General features: G+C 48.3%; 1 pseudogene; it reads right to left on the bottom strand.

The window, feature by feature from the left end:
* Window positions 1-7,798, bottom strand: LOC138071713 (large ribosomal subunit protein P1-like; annotated as a pseudogene).
* Between the last annotated feature and the right edge of the window lie 2,840 nt (window positions 7,799-10,638).

Genomic DNA, 10,638 nt, shown 5'->3' with positions numbered 1-10,638 from the left:
TTAGTCAAAAAGAGCAAAGCTCATGTCATCATCAGAGTCTTCAGATTCTTTTTTCTTTCTTTCTTCTTCTCTGCTGGGGCAGCAGTGGTGGAGGGGGCAGGACCTTATGGTGGTGCAGCACCAGTTGTTGGGACAGGTCCACCAGCCCCCACATGGCAGATGAAGCTGCCGATGCTGACACTGGCCAAAGCCTTTACAAACAAGCCTGGCCAGAAAGGGTCAACATTTACACCGGCTGTTTTAACGAGGGCACTGATCTTATCCTCTGTGACCATCACCTCACTGGGCAGAATGAGGGCTGAGTAGGTGCAAGGAAGCTCCGAGACAGAAGCCACAGTGCGGGTGAGTGCTCGGTGGGGCTGCTGGCTCAGTGCTAGTCGTGAGATGAAGTGAGGGCCTCACCCCAAAACGGGCTTGACTTCTCAGAAGGACCAAGCACCTTAGGGGCTGCGGAAGAAAGGGATCTCCTTTTTTGGCTGCATAGCATGCCATGCCAGATCTTAGTTCCTATACCAAGAATTGAACCAAGCCCGGCCCCTGCAGTAGAAGCATGGTGTCTTAACCACTGGACCGCTGTGGGATTCCTGTCTCTTGTCTCAAAAGACTAGGCCGGCTGGTTTTGGCTGTCAAGAAGTTACACAATTTTATGTGACCAAATTATTATTAAACTCCAGATTGATGATTTCTGGGTTGTGTATCTTGGGCACAAAATAGCCCTGCCTCAAGTGAGGAGAGTCATGTGACTCAGGGCAGAATTTCCAAGTTCCCACACCCGATGCTGTGTGGACCCAGGCTGGCTGATTGCTGTCCTGCTGGCCCCACTACTGTGTGTGTGTGTGTGTGTGTGAGGAGGTGTCCTATGATCTCAAGCTAGGTAGGCCAGGACTGGGGCCAGTGCCCCTGAACTCCTGGGATGCCAGGTCAGTTGGGGAAAAGACAAGGAAACCTGTACATGAAGTGTTTTATATTATTTAAATGCATAGGTGGCCCGCCAGTGAGCAAGCGAGATCCATGGGGAAAGCACAAATAAAAAACGAGAATCCACCTAAAACCATTGCTCTTGAAGGTCACCTGCACCGTAAGAAGGAAGCACAAGGCTGTAAAAGGAACTGGGTCCATCCCAGCATGTGTCTGAGTGAGCAAAAGACCGGTTCCCGTCATTTACAAGCAGGGGCTTCCATCCCGCTGCCACAGACAGTGGGGCTTCAGCAAACCACTGGCTGAGGGAGGTTCCCCCCCGCCCCCGATCCCCGGCACTGTGGTTGTACTGCTGGGCTCCTGGCAGAGGGAATGCTCCCAGAAGGGATGCCTTACCTCTGGCTTCCCACTCAGGACTCCCAGAGGGCCAGCTGAAGACTGGTTTGCAATCTCACGTTGAAGACACCACCCATCCTCATGGAACGCTGGCAGGTCCCTCAGAGAGAGGAGTGGCTTTGTTACGTCCCCAGGGCGTCACTGTCAGAGGCCAGATGATATAATTTTCGGTAAGGGCTGGGAGTGTCTGCTACGGGCCTGGATTCACCCATCCCAGCCTCGCGGTGGCCCTAGGAAGTCAGTAGCATGTCACCCCCTTCTCCAGATGAGCAAATGAGGACACGGAAGGCTTGAGCAGCTTGTTCTGAATCTCTAGCTAGCAGGAGGGAGGGGTGGATAGGGACATTGGCCTCTAAGCCTGACCTCCTTTTGCAGGCTGTAAAGTGAAGTGAAAGTCATTCAGTCGTGTCCAACTCTTTGCGACCCCATGGACTATAGAGTCCATGGAATTATCTAGGCCAGAATACTGGTGTGGTTAGCCTTTTCTTTCACCAAGAGATATTCCCAACCCAGGGATCGAACCCAGCTCTCCTGCATTGCAGGTGGGATTCTTTACCAGCTGAGCCACCAGGGAAGCCCAAGAATACTGGAGTGGGTAGCCTATCCCTTCTCCAGAGGATCTTCCCGACCTAGGAATAAAACCGAGGTCTCCTGCATTCCAGGTGGATTCTTTACCAACTGTGCGCTCAGGGAAGCCCTTTTGCAGGCTACATTTTCCATCTGGCTCCCAAGGAGGTTCCTGGGGCATCATATCACACATCAGCTTGTCCTGAAGGCATCAGAGGTGAGTCCCAGTGAATATCCCCGGGCCTTGGACCAGTCCATAAAGGAAGGAGGTGAGAAAGAGAAACACCTGTACTCTTGTGCCTAATCGGGGGGACTTTGAAATTCTCATGAGATCAGAGAGCAGTTCTCATGGATATTTACCAGTCATCTGCATTCCTGTGATAGAAGGCTACTGCAACTCCCCAAATCTTCACTAGCCTCCGAGACACACCAAAAGAGACACACACGGTGGGAGGTGGGAGGGAGGTTCAAGAGGGAGGGGGACATATGTATACCTATGGCTGATCCATGTTGATGTACAACAGAAACCATCACAGTATTGTAAAGCAGTTATCCTCCAATTAAAAATAAACTTAAAAAAGTAGATACACAAGAAGGAATAAAAAAGATAAGACAAATTCTAAAAGTCTAGGCAGAATTTAAAACTAAAAAAATAACTTTAGACATTAGAAACAAAACCAGTCTTTGAAATAAAAATCTCAGCTGATGAATCAAACCACAGGTAGATGACTCGGAAGATGACAAGGCAGTGACCTTGAGGAGAGATGGCCCAGTCTTCGTGGCCCCTCATCCTGGCTTCCGGGCTTCCGATGACGTCAACCCCTTCCCTTCTTGCCCCGGGTCTGGGGCGGCAGCTGATTCCTGTACTCGCTGCGTGCCTTCAGCCCTCCGAGCCATCCCTGAGTGACCACCTATGCTTGAGGTTCTCATGACCTGTGGGGGTCTCAGCAGTCACCATGCTGCCCCCGCGCTCGACTGGGGTGAAGGGCCAAGGGCAGCAAGTGCCCAAGGAGCCAGAGTGGCTGCTACCCTGAACTGTCATGGAGGGAACGCCGGGAACCAAGGCTGGGCTGTGCGGTGACTACAGTGTCCCTGGGAGGAAACTGTCAAGGACACCTGCCTTAACCTCTCGGCTCAAGTCACAGGATGACAGCCACAGCTCTTTCATGGCAGCCTGTTAATTCCCGTGCCTGCAGGGCTGACAGGGCTGGAAATCAAACACAGCATTCCACCATGTCAGTTGCAGAATGCCCAGGTCGCTTGAATTCCCAGCCTGTCTGCATTTCCTAGGTGAAAGGCAGGGCACTGCGTAGATGTCAGTTCAGTTCAGTTCAGTCACTCAGTCGTGTCCAACTCTTTGCGACCCCATGAATCGCAGCACGCCAGGCCTCCCTGTCCACCACCAATTCCCGGAGTTCACTCAAACTCATGTCCATTGCGTCAGTGATGCCATCCAGCCATCTCATCCTCTGTCGTTCCCTTCCCCTCCAGCCCCCAATCCCTCCCAGCATCAGAGTCTTTTCCAATGAGTCAACTCTTCGCATGAGGTGGCTAAAGTACTGGAGTTTCAGCTTTAGCATTATTCCTTCCAAAGAAATCCCAGGACTGATCTCCTTTAGAATGGACTGGTTGGATCTCCTTGCAGTCCAAGGGACTCTCAAGAGTCTTCTCCAACACCACAGTTCAAAAGCATCAATTCTTCGGCGCTCAGCTTTCTTCACAGTCCAACTCTCACATCCATACATGACCACTGGAAAAACCATAGCCTTGACTAGATGGACCTTTGATGGCAAAGTAATGTCTCTGCTTTTGAATATGCTATCTAGGTTGGTCATAACTTTCCTTCCAAGGAGTAAGCGTCTTTTAATTTCATGGCTGCAATCACCATCTGCAGTGATTTTGGAGCCCCCCCAAATAAAGTCTGACACTGTTTCCACTGTTTCACCATCTACTTCCCATGAATTGATGGGATCAGATGCCATGATCTTCGTTTTCCGAATGTTGAGCTTTAAACCAACTTTTTCACTCTCCTCTTTCACTTTCATCAAGAGGCTTTTTAGTTCCTCTTCACTTTCTGCCATAAGGGTGGTGTCATCTGCATATCTGAGGTTATTGATATTTCTGCTGGGAGTCTTGATTCCAGCTTGTGCTTCTTCCAGCCCAGCGTTTCTCATGATGTACTCTACATATAAGTTAAATGAGCAGGGTGACAATATACAGCCTTGACGTACTCCTTTTCCTATTTGGAACCAGTCTGTTGTTCCATGTCCAGTTCTAACTATAGGTTTCTTAAGAGGCAGGTCAGATGGTCTGGTATTCCCATCTCTTGAAGAATTTTCCACAGTTTATTGTGATCCACACAGTCAAAGGCTTTGCCATAGTCAATAAAGCAGAAATAGATGTTTTTCTGGAACTCTCTTGCTTTTTCGATGATCCAGCAGATGTTGGCAATTTGATCTCTGGTTCCTCTGCCTTTTCTAAAACCAGCTTGAATATCAGGGAGTTCACGGTTCACGTATTGCTGAAGCCTGTCTTGGAGAATTTGAGCATTACTTTACTAGCGTGTGAGATGAGTGCAGTTGTGCAGTAGTTTGAGCATTCTTTGGCATTGCCTTTCTTTGGGATTGGAATGAAAAGTGACCTCTTCCAGTTCTGTGGCCACTGCTGAGTTTTCCAAATTTGCTGGCATATTGAGTGCAGCAGTTTCACAGCATCATCTTTCAGGATTTGAAACAGCTCAACTGGAATGCCATCACCTCCACTAGCTTTGTTTGTAGTGATGCTTTCAAGGCCCACTTGACCTCACATTCCAGGATGTCTGGCTGTAGATGAGTTATCACACCATTGTGATTATCTTGGTCGTGAGGATCTTTTTTGTACAGTTCTTCTGTGTATTCTTGCCACCTCTTCTTAATATCTTTTGCTTCTGTTAGGTCCATACCATTTCTGTCCTTTATTGAGCCTATCTTTGCATGAAATGTTCCCTTGGTAGCTCTAATTTTCTTGGAGATCTCTAGTCTTTCCCATTCTGGGTTTTCCTTTATTTCTTTGCATTGATCACTGAGGAAGGCTTTCTTATCTCTCCTTGCTCTTCTTTGAAACTCTGCATTCAAATGCTATATCTTTCCTTTTCTCCTTTGCTTTTTGCTTCTCTTCTTTTCACAGCTATTTGTAAGACCTCCCCAGACAGCCATTTTGCTTTTTTGCATTTCTTTTCCATGGGGATGGTCTTGATCTCTGTCTCCTGTACAATGTCATGAACCTCCGTCCATAGTTCATCAGGCACTCTGTCTATCAGATCTAGTCCCTTAAATCTGTTTCTCACTTCTACTGTATAATCATAAGGGATTTGATTTAGGTCATACCTGAATGGTCTAGTGGTTTTCCCCACTTTCTTCAATTTAAGTCTGAATTTGGCAATAAGGAGTTCATGATCTGAGCCACAGTCAGCTTCTGGTCTTGTTTTTGCTGACTGTATAGAGCTTCCCCATCTTTGGTTGCAAAGAATATAATCAATCTGATTTTGGTGTTGACCAGCTGGTGGTGTCCATGTGTAGAGTCTTCTCTTCTGTTGTTGGAAGAGAATGTTTGCTATGACCAGTGCATTTTCTTGGCAAAACTGTATTAGTCTTTGCCCTGCTTCATTCCGCATTCCAAGGCCAAATTTGCCTGTTAACTCCAGGTGTTTCTTGACTTCCTACTTTTGCATTCCAGTCCCCTATAATGAAAAGGACATCTTTTTTGGGTGTTAGTTCTAAAAGGTCTTGTACGTCTTCATAGAACCGTTCAACTTCAGCTTCTTCAGCATTATGGGTTGGGATATAGACTTGGATTACCGTGATATTGAATGGTTTGCCTTGGAAATGAACAGAGATCATTCTGTCGTTTGTGAGATTGCATCCAAGTACTCCATTTCGGACTCTTTTGTTGACCATGATGGCTACTCCATTTCTTCTGAGGGATTCCTGCCCGCAGTAGTAGATATAATGGTCATCTGAGTTAAATTCACCCATTCCAGTCCATTTTAGTTCACTGATTCCTAGAATGTCGACGTTCACTCTTGCCATCTGTTTGACCACTTCCACTTTGCCTTGATTCATGGACCTAACATTCCAGGTTCCTATGCAATATTGCTCTTTATAGCATTGGACCTTGCTTCTATCACCAGTCACATCCACAGCTGGGTATTGTTTTTGCTTTGGGTCCATCCCTTCATTCTTTTTGGAGTTATTTCTCCACTGATCTCCAGTAGCATGTTGGGCACCTACTGACCTGGGGAGTTCCTCTTTCAGTATCCTATCATTTTGCCTTTTCATACTGTTCATGGGGTTCTCAAGGCAAGAATACTTAAGTGGTTTGCCATTCCCTTCTCCAATGGACCACATTCTATCAGACCTCTCCACCATGACCCACCCATCTTGGGTGGCCCCACATGCCATGGCTTAGTTTCATTGAGTTAGACAAGGCTGTGGTCTGTGTGATTAGATTGACTAGTTTTCTGTGAGTATGGTTTCAGTGTGTCTGCCCTCTGATGCCCTCTCGCAACACCTACCATCTTACTTGGGTTTCTCTTACCTTGGACGTGGGGTACCTCTTCATGGCTGCTCCAGCAAAGCACAGCTGCTGCTCCTTACCTTGGATGAGGGGTATCTCTTCACCGCTGCCCCTCCTGACCTTGAACGTGGAATAGCGCCTCTTGGCCCTCCTGCACCCACGCAGCCACCGCTCCTTGGACATGGGGTTGCTCCTCTCAGCTGCCACCCCTGGCCTTGGGCGTGGGGTAGCTCCTCTTGGCCGCTCCTGCACCGTCACAGCCTGGCACTCAGCTCACCACAGGTAATTGTCTTCGTGTGGGTGCGGGCTCCCTAGCCGTCCAAGGGGCTCCTCGAGTGGGCAGTCCGCGTGTGGTCACCTCAGCGACCTCCCCCAGAATCAGGCTTCAGGCCGGCGCCTGTGCAGCCTTCCACTGCGTGGATGAGTGGGGCCTTAAAAACTGAGACTTGGGATATTTGTTTGCCCTCAGTGGAAGCTGACAGTCCCGCAAAGCCTCCCTTGCTGACGGAAGTAGCTTGCCCAGCTGTGTCTGGGAGGCTGGTGTTCTGTCCTTTGAGGACTGTGTCATTACCTCACCTGGTGCCAATGCCTTGCAAGGGGACACCAGTTGTCCTCCAGACCCTCTGCCACCATGTCCTGTTGCCACGAGACCCATAGTGAAGTGAGTGAAGTCAAAGTCACTCAATCATGTCTGACTCTTTGCGACCCCATGGATATATTGTCCATGGAATTATCCAGGCCAGAATACTGGAGTGGGTAGCCTTTCCCTTTTCCCGGGGATCTTCCCAGCCCAGGGATCAAACCCAGGTCTCCCGCATTGCAGGTGTCTTACCAGCTGAGCCACAAGGGAAGCCCTTTAGACCCCTAAGTGGGGTCCGATTACTGCATGACCCAGGGGACAGGGATACAGTAAGGGTGGGGGGCTCTCCACTACACTCCTCCCTTATTGCTTGAGTGGCCTGCAAGTTTTCTGTTTGTTCTCAGTAAGCAGGGAACCCTGTAGGATCATTTCAGGATTACTGGGTGTCAGGCACCCCGTTTCTCATCCTGCACATGGCCCAGCAAGGTATTGTGCCACAGTAGGGAGATAGAATGTAACTGTCTTCCTCTCTGGTGGCTGGTAAAGCTGTCCTTGGGGAGGCATGTCTGTAGGTGGGCGTGCCCCAACTGGAGGACTCCACTCCCAGACCCCAACTCTCCAAGTGGCATCACTTTCTCTGTCCTTTTATGTCCGGGAGGGCTTGTGCTGCACACCTTTGCCACCAGCCTTTTGTGCACCTTCACGCATATCTGCCACCACGCCCCCACCCCACCCGTCCACCCCTACCTCAACCGACCTCAGCTTCCTCTTCTCTCGGGCCATACCTCTTGCTCTCTGCCAGCTGTCAGCTCTCGGTTGGGAGCACTGTCCTTATTCGGCTTGCTTCTGGGGACCCAGGCCACTGCAAGCCTATCTCTGCTTCGGGGGCCGAGGCTGCAGCCTCACGCCATCAGATTCACCCCTTTCAGGGAGGCCCCACCCCCTAGGGTGGTGCATGCGATGCTGATTGGCTAAGGCTCAGTGAATGACCGGACAAAACCCAATGACGTGGCCCGGGCCGCATGGATTGGCCGGCCCCGGGCAGTGGGGCACAAGGTATGCGGAGAGCCGGCGGGGCGGGTGGGGTGCAGGCCTTCGCCAGGCAGTGGCCAAATGGTGGGTAGGTACAGGCAGGTCGGAGGTGGGGGGAGGTTCGAGCAGCCAAGGCTGCCGAGGAGAGGGTTGACCAGAGAGGGAGAAGGTGGGGCCGATTCCCTGCCGAGCCCTGGGCGATCCCACTGAGGCTGGAAAGTGGCTGGGGCGTGCATGGGTGCGATCGGAGTCTGGAGGGCACTGCTGGGGAGTACAAACGCGCCACAAGCTAGGGTAGTCCTCAGTGGGGACATTTATATGGCATTTCTAAAATCCTGGCCACAACCCTATGGGAGAAGCTGTTCCCACCCTCAGCACTGTCATCCCCTTTGACAAATGAAACTGAGGTCAAAGCGGGTGACTTTAGTTCAGCTTTACATACACGTGTATGCAACCTGCGGATTAGAATCATGCGGCAGGGTCACCCGAGTCTGTGGCTCCAGATCAAGGGACAGACACTTAAGCACCTAGACCAGTAGACAGCGCTCCTGTCCCCTATAACCTGGGCTACTCTGCACCCTGGAGGTGTAACTGGGCCACTCCCATCCCTACATGATTCTCTCCTCCCAGTCCCTATTCCTAAGGTCAGCTCTTCTGTTCTTGCCCAACACCGGTGGGGCCTGAACTCAGGCTTTTGGAATGGAGTTTTTATCATGGATTGTATTTGGAACTCCATTTAGGCTTCAACAGTGCACTGCTGCACAGTATTTGTTGTGGACATCACCAAATCAGGCATTATACATCTAAATACAAGCTGGTGTGGTGCACAGTGCATGGTCACACATCCCAGCTAATCTGTGTTCACAACAGCTTTACCTTAGAGTGCTTTAAAGATGTCATGGTGCCATTATGGTCATTGTTTCATTCACCCCTCGTGAATCTGCTTTAACTACTCCCACACACATACACATTCAAAAGAGTAAACAGAATTATCACATGACCCAGCAACTCCTAGCTTTATATACACCCAAAGTAAAACTATAATCCACAAACTTGAAAAGGAATGTTCATAGCATTATTCACAACAGACAAAAAGTAAACCAATGGACAAAACAGTCTATACAGAGGATGGACTATTATGTGGCCATAAAAAAGAATGAAATTTTGTAACATGCTCTAGTGTAGATGAACCTGAAATACATTATGCTAAGAAGCTAGGAGACAAAAAGGTCACATTACTGTATGATGCCATTCATACAAACTGTCCAGAATATGTTAAATCCCTAGAAACAGTAAACACATGAGTGGTTACCAGGGGCTGGGACAGTGAATGGGGACGGACTACTCAGGGGTACAGTTCTCTCTGGAGTGATACAAATGTCCTAAAATGAACCACAGTGATGGTTATAGAACTCTTTGAGTATGCTAAGTACCACTAAAATGTATTCTTTCAATGGGTGAACTGCATGGAATGTGAGATGTCCAGTTAAGTGAGGTAAAATTTTGATTTGCATTCTATCAATTTTCTATATGACCCTATAATCAACTGTTATTTTTATAGAAAAATGTCAACTATTTAATATTTACTTGGCTGCACCAGGACTCACTTGCAGCATTGCAGCATGTGGGCTCTAGTTCCCCAACCAGGGATTTAACCCAGGCCCTCTGCATTAGGAGTGCAGAGTCTTAGCCACTGGAGCATCAGGGAAGTCCCTGGTATTTTTAAATAATTTTGTATTTTGATACATTTGATATATTTTCTATCAATTATATCAACTATTTTAAAAGTTTTTGAAGTTTTATGAAATAAGCATACTAACTAAGATGCTAATTTTACAGGCCAGGGAACCAGCTTAGTGAGTTAAAAAAGCCAGCAACAGAAAGACTAGGCCCTGCAGATGACTCAGTGGCAGACTGGTTCTTCCATCTCTACCAAACATTCTAGAACAAAAACCCCTTGATGACCAGTTAGTGAGAATGATAGAAATAAGGACCACGACATACCAGATATATCCAGCCAACTTTAGTTTTGAAGCTCTGGTCTATCTTTCATTTATCTAGCAGGTATTCTCTTGTATTCCAACCACATGGTTTAAATGCTCTGACCTAACATAAGGAGTTGGCTCAGGGCTGGCTTTTCAGGCTGCATACTGTCCTTTAGTGGTCTACCTCCTGCCTACTACCCTTTCCAGGGCTTGTTGGGGACATGGATCTCTCTCCTGGTTTAAAGAACAGCTTCTTCCTTATTTAGGATTTTATCAAGGAGAAACAAAATCACACATACAAACAAAATCACACATACAAGGCACAAACAGAGCAAAACAGCTAGCCAGTTCTTCATTGCTTTATTAACGTCAACTTTAATATTGTCAGTAGATGAGTACAATTGAGCTAACAGTTTGGCTTTGTCATTGGGTAAATAAGACATTCCTGAGATCTGACCAAAGAGCACAGTGTGGAGGTCAGACCAAGTTGTGTCCTCTCTTCACAGAACAGTCACTTTAAACAGCACAGGACATCCTAAGAGCTTTCACTGGTGCTCCACAGCCTCTGCACGGGAGAGGAGGGATGAAGGCAAACACCAGAGGAAA

The sequence above is a fragment of the Capricornis sumatraensis genome, chromosome X (assembly GCF_032405125.1).
Source record: "Capricornis sumatraensis isolate serow.1 chromosome X, serow.2, whole genome shotgun sequence".
Lineage (NCBI taxonomy): Eukaryota > Metazoa > Chordata > Mammalia > Artiodactyla > Bovidae > Capricornis > Capricornis sumatraensis.
This window is presented reverse-complemented; position numbering and strand designations above follow the sequence as displayed.